Source organism: Teleopsis dalmanni, chromosome 2 (genome assembly GCF_002237135.1).
Source record: "Teleopsis dalmanni isolate 2A chromosome 2, ASM223713v2, whole genome shotgun sequence".
Lineage (NCBI taxonomy): Eukaryota > Metazoa > Arthropoda > Insecta > Diptera > Diopsidae > Teleopsis > Teleopsis dalmanni.
Genome location: NC_051847.1, coordinates 23,847,151 through 23,854,220, shown reverse-complemented (window position 1 = coordinate 23,854,220; position 7,070 = coordinate 23,847,151).

Genomic DNA, 7,070 nt, shown 5'->3' with positions numbered 1-7,070 from the left:
TTTATTTATATGTGTGTGTTGTATATGTTTAAAAACCACATCTGTTAGAAATAGATCATTTAACAAATATATTTTGAAATATATTTATTATTTTTTAATGTATAACATATAGTAAACGAACTTAAAATAATTTTATATTAAATGTTCATACCTTAAAAACTTCTCAAAAAGCACACTTTATTTCTACCTTCTCCTAGGATATAAAAAAGCTCTTAAGTGCTGGTATATATTTACTATAATTAAATATTATACTACACATATGCTATCACAATATTTCTTTTTTTAGTGCAAATTGAATTTTTGTGTTTCGAAGTTTTTTTGAGGGAAGATACTTGAGACAAGATGTCTGTTTTAATACTGAATAATCAAAGTTAGATACTTTAAACTTAGATACATATCATTGGAATTTAAAAAGAATCTAAATGAAATAAAATATTATAAATTAAAATTTAATTTTTTATTTCGTATATATAAAATTATATTGAAATATTTCATATATCATTCATAACATGCCACAATTTTTTTTTATTGTTGTATTCATACTTGTAAAAACATTAAATTTCCACACGTTATCCTTTATAAACCATTAATTCTAATAATTTATTCTAGTGGGAATAGGATACCATGGCTTTAAAATTTTGAATATAAAATCCAAATATATGTAAAAATAAAAATGCAATTAATAATTGTGCAAAAAGGTAAAAAAAACCGTTGCAAGGACATTTTCATTTGAAAAAATGACTACTGCGAACGTTTTTAGATACAATAAATATTGATAGTACACAAAACAGAAAAATAGTTCTGTTAAAAAAAATATCATAGTTTACTTAAAACCAAAATATGTTCCTTTATTCCTCATGAAGGTAGCAAAAAAGTTCCTTTATTGCTCATTAAGGTAGGAAAAAAAGTTTAAGTAGTAGCATTTGAAACAAATATCTACTCTTTACAGATATCGTGCATTTACGAACAAACATTTATATTTTAATTTAACATAGGGAACCTCAATCTAGCATAAGGACCATGTTATACCGACAGTTATATGATAAATGGTCCAATGGGTTTTATATCTCTTTGGTCATGAATATGAAAACATGCTATGTAGACAGTCAAATCTCAATTATGAATTTTGTACCTTAACTACACATCTAAATCTAAATTATCTAAAAGGATCAAAATAATCCTTTTTAGTTGTGCTTAAATTTAAAAGATAATATTATATTTTGATATGGATATGTTTTTATTCTTAGTAATTTGCTACAAAAACTTACATATTCCAACATTTATATGAGAGTAACGCAGGCCTCCTCACCTTTACTCTCTTGATACCAATATTAAATTTTTAATTTATATTAATGAGAATAACAACTTCAGATTTTACGTGTCTATTACAATCTACCTATATAATATGGCTTTGATGGGATCAATACTTAATCTCTTTTATCCAACAGTCCTTTTACTTACTGAAAAAATATTAATAGGTATATTCTTAGAGAATGACAGATCATTACCAATCAACAACAGAGTAACTGTCGAATCAAATCAAACCACACCGGGTGCATGCGGGTAACATATGATTTAGACCTAGATAATGTTGTTGTTGCTGTACGTGCAGATCTTCTTGTAAAATCCTTTTAGAGAGTGCTGAACAACACTTGGTCGTCGAGATTGATGAGTGGGTCTGGGACGTTGACCCGGCCGTTCTTGAAACCTGATCTGATCTACTTGCCCACCTGTCTTGATAATCACTACACAACTATATCAGACAGTAAAGGCTTAGGTACCCTTCATCTAAAGAGTAGCTAAATTGACCTGGATCAATGTAACCACACGAAAAACTTTAGATCTCAAGAAAGGAAACATATTTTGGTTCTACACTTACTAAATTATCTAATATTTTTAAGGCTTTGCGAAACTAAAGATCTTTAAAATTAAAACGCTAGTGTAATTTTGAGAACTAGTGTAATTGTAGAATTACTGACTAAATTTTCCAGATATTTTATTCTCTAAAGTTTAAAAACTTCAAATAATTAAAATCCAGTGGACTTAAAAACAATATATATTTATACCGAATTATTATTTATAATTGTGTATTTAAACCCAACTGGAATATTTGACTACATCTAGTTGGAAGTTCTATAGATATAAATATGACAATAATCTAACGTTATCAATCGAAGACATTACAAATGACCACAAATGCGCTATGGCATATTACCAATAACCAATTATACTAACAACTTAGGATTATTTCGAACACATACAACCAGATCCAAATTCTTTTCTAAAAGATCGAATGTCAACTTTTCCACTTTAGTCTTACATTTATTAGACTAAATCATTAGAACTTTTCAAAGATATTCTTGAAATAAATTTTTAGGTTACTCCATTACATAAAAATATGCATATGTGGATATATGTTCACTAGATATAGTTTATATAGTCTATGCTTGGGTGTGTATGTTTGTAGATTAGATTGTCTGAAATATTATTTACTACAAACTAAACTTATCAGATGGCAATGAAGTTACAAAAAAATTTCACATTTTTACTGCAAAGGTATTAGACGAGTAAGTACTTTCATTTATTACTGCTGATACTAAAATATGCAAATGACCTACAAAATGAGCTCATTACAAAATGATGATTTTGAAGTCATCAACATTTTGTCATGTATCAAATTCACTTAAGTTCATCATCATCATCATCATCGGTTTGATGTCACATAATTTTAGAATTGACTGCAAAATATTCAATATGGTCGACATTGAAGCGCTTTGTCAGTATTGAAATCATGTATGAGATGCAACCAATTAGCTTAAAATTGTCGAAGATACATTTTCTCCATTTTTATAACATGGAGAGAATATTTATTTTTATTCGAGAATAACTTTTATGTACTTTTTATGTAGGCTATTTGCACGTAACCGCAGTTGGTTTTTTATTATTCTGTCGTAACATTTGAATGGAAATAAAAATGCAAGTAAGTAGGACATTTCAGCTAATTCAGAATGTCCTTCACATCGTTCACACTTGCTTTGCGCTTTTTGCATTTAAATAACATTCTTTCTCTACCTTCTGCAGGATTCTTGTTCGCACTTTGCAATATTTCCATGTAAACTAGAAAATGCATATCCGTTTTTAGTTTGTCTCAAGTGTATCTGACTGTCACGTTCAACAATTGAAACATGCAAACATTTCAAATGAAAATTTCTTGTCGAAAATATAGAGATTATAATGGAAGCTGTTGAAGGACGTAAAATTTCATATTTTATTTGCTGATATGAGATAAAATATGTTTCTTCAATTTTGGCAAAAACTAGTCAACTATATAATCTTTTCGGTTAATGCAAGAAAATTCTCTACATGGATTTGTACTTTTTAAAAATATTCTTAATTTTTATTTAAAAGATCCACATACGAAAGATATTTGATACATTTTTGGAATGTAAATGGTAATCAAGGGTACGAATTTTATAACGTTAATGAATATATATATATATATATATATATATCAGAATAGTATAAATAATTTTTTTCCTCAAATCACTTGTGATAATATTCATCACCGATCCTCAACGGTGGAATACTCCCAACAAATAGGATGTGCAGCAGTTGCCAATATTACGAGAATGTTGCATACATCTCTCACTTTTTATATTTTTCTCGAGAGCTATAAGACGAGGTGTCTACAAAGTCTTGAGGATCGTTTTTTTTAACTCTGCTCTGGCATATATGTAAAAGATGAGCTTAAATCAGTATTAATAATTTAAATGATTTTATTAAATTTAACAATAAATAGAATGGAATTTAGAGAATTAAATATAGACAACATAGTCACGACCGCAACTCTTTGACTACTGACTGCTGACTTGACTTCTGCTACTGCTACTAACCTCCTTGAACGACTTAACTTAACTTAACTGCTTAACTGGGTAACATTTGAGTGCTGACTTATCTACTGCTACTGCTTGACTACTTGGCTGCTTGACCGACATCTTCTTGACTGAATATGAATTTGTTGAATGTTCTTAGCTTTATATTGAAGAGCATATAATTTAACAAAGATAATACACAGAGTAAACAATAGTTAGCGTTACTTATCACTTAACGCTAACCTTGCCATTAACTGATGGAATTAATTTTTTAGAGCCGACCTGTTTAAAGCACGGCTCGCGGCTAATGTTTGTGCCTTAACTAATGTGTGTGATATAGCAAATGACTTTTGCTATGTCATTTCTCATCATTTTTAAAACAAAAGATAAAATGGACAATCTTGTAGGCAGTACTAAAACACCCTTATACCTTAGTCAATCAATTGCATTAAAGGTTGTTCCTTACTCTATGAACCTTCTTTCCGTTATGAAAACTCACTCTGGTCATGCTTTTAGAAGTGCACAACATCATTTTCCTATTTCATCCACACCAATTTGTGACTTAAATAAGGTTTTAGCTGAGAGAACAATGTGCAAGAACTCCTATGCTCTAGAAGGAGCTCAAAAAATCAGCAGTAGTAGTTACAATGTGCACAGTCAAACGTAGTATTTGTATCTGAAATATATAATTTGGTGTTTGTTGGTTCAACTGATTATGAAAGTTTGTATTGTGCAATTTAACAGCACTTTAATTGATTTATATAGCTTAATATACAATTTTTATTAATCAACTAAACAGAACAAGAAGTCTATTTTATATCTAAAACTTTTACGATAGTAAAATTGTGATAAATGCGATATTTTTTAATTTCTTTTCTTAACACATAACATTAATCAAAATAAAACTTTTACTAACAATTAACTAGTCTATCATCTATCAAAAAAAAATGAATAATTGTCAGATGCAACTACTACAAAGTTATGGTATGATCAAAGTGAAGTAAACAAAAACAAGTCAGATACAAGTTGCAATCTAAGGTAAATAGCAGTTATTACAAATAGGTATTTATAGAAGAGCAATCTATTGGTGGTTATATCCAATAATAAAGTAGATTCTTCATCAAAAATTTTGTCAAAATCTCATGACATTTGTATTAATAGATACGGATTATTATATCCAAACTGAGAGTACATATGTATATAATTGTGAACAGATAGCACGAATGCACTTGTAAAAGTATCTGTTTGTTTTAAACTGAAGTTTATACCTTTAACGTTATTCAATAAAATACATAAGTATAGTATAGTAAATTATTTTAAATAAGTTTTAAAATTATGCGAAACTCTATGTTAAAGAAAAGATATTCGAATCATACTTTCGTATTGCTATAAAAAATCTTTAAAAAAAAAAAATAATACGTAAAGGTAAATAAAGTAATTTTTTCTGTTAACATTAATAACATTTAATCAATATCGTAAATAAACTAATTCTTTATTGTATTTAATATGCAAAATAAAAAATAATTTATTTAAAATAATTTTTATTCAATTATTTTAAACAAATGTAAGTAAAACTAACAACATTTTGTACTAAAATAACTTATAATAATTTTAATTTATTATAACATTTAATCAATATTGTAAATAAACTAATCCAATAACAAATTAAATAAACAAATAATAAAATAATATATATAAAAGAATTTTTATTTAAAAAATGTTAACGAAATGTAAGTAAAACATTTTTCTATTAATAATAAATTAAAATAATTTTAATTTTATTTTTATGATAACAATAAAATTGGTTCATTATTGATTCAATTGGCAAAGTTCAAAACTAACGAATCAATTAAGAATGATCCAAAATAACTTTAAATACTCACAGCTGCTATGTATTTTGCAGTGGAAGCACACAAAGGATTAAGTCAATATTGACTTAATTCGCTAAATGCCAATCGCATCAAGGACTTTATGCATTTTACGATTTGCCAATATTTTAGACTTTTATTTACGAATCGCAGTAAAAGGGTTTTATATACATAACTACAGTTAATAGCTATTTATTAACGCCATAAAATTCAGACAAAAAGTTTTGAAAATATATTACTGATAAAACAGATTTTAATGGTTTTGGTATATATTTTTATAAATATAAATTATTGATTGATTTAAGTAGGGATGTAAGGGACCAATGCGTGTGCCACAATGGAGAAGTTATGCAAATATATAACCTAACTTTCTCAACTGTCAACCACACCTACCCGTGGCGCATCCTGTTTTTCACAGGCGATATAACCTGTAAACATATAGTTGAGCGGAAATTCTCTAACTATTAAACACTAATCCTATCTCCAGATTATCATAGTAGAAGGTCTGACCCTCCAGGTTGGGGGTTGATCGCAAGGTCAGCAACATTGTATCGGAAAAAATTTTACTGCTACACAACCTTCAGATATGGGGGAGGCCAACGTACACACTGGACTGTAGTACCAAATACGAAGAAGAAAAAGATTGGTTTAAGGATTATTTTTATAAGCGTTAAATGTTAAATATTTTAATTTAACTACTTATAGATACTTATGATTATTTGCAGTCTTCAAAAATAATTCATATAACAAATTTCAGCAATATTTTTTCTTTCTTAAAACCTCAAAACTTCTCTGTGGTACCACTTCTTAGTGTTTTATTGAGCTCGTCTTCAACTGTCTGGAGTGCCACTCACATCCATCTATTTGCTTTAATTTTCCAATAGTACAGCTTCAAACTTCCACTTATAATATTTATTTATTTTGTTTATTATAACTATTTTAACTTTTATATTCTTGATATACATAGTTTGTATTGTATCTGAAAATGTTATGCATAACTTAAAAAGTCGCTGCTAACGATGTTCTTGAATTATTCATAGTTTTTATCTATCTTCGTCCTTGTTTTGTTATTTTAATACAATTTTCCACATTTTTTGCTATTGTTCTATAAAATTTTAATGAGTTTGCATTAAAGCATTCATCCTACTTGAATTGTATGGTTTGTACTGCAAACTATTCTTCTATAAACTTGTATCTCATCGTATACAATTTGTTTCGTTCTTGCGCTACTGTACATCAAGAATAAAATAGCAATAATAGAAATGATATCATTGTTTTTATTTAGTAAGGAAGAAAATGTCAAAAGCAGGATGGCGGATTTTATTTTAAT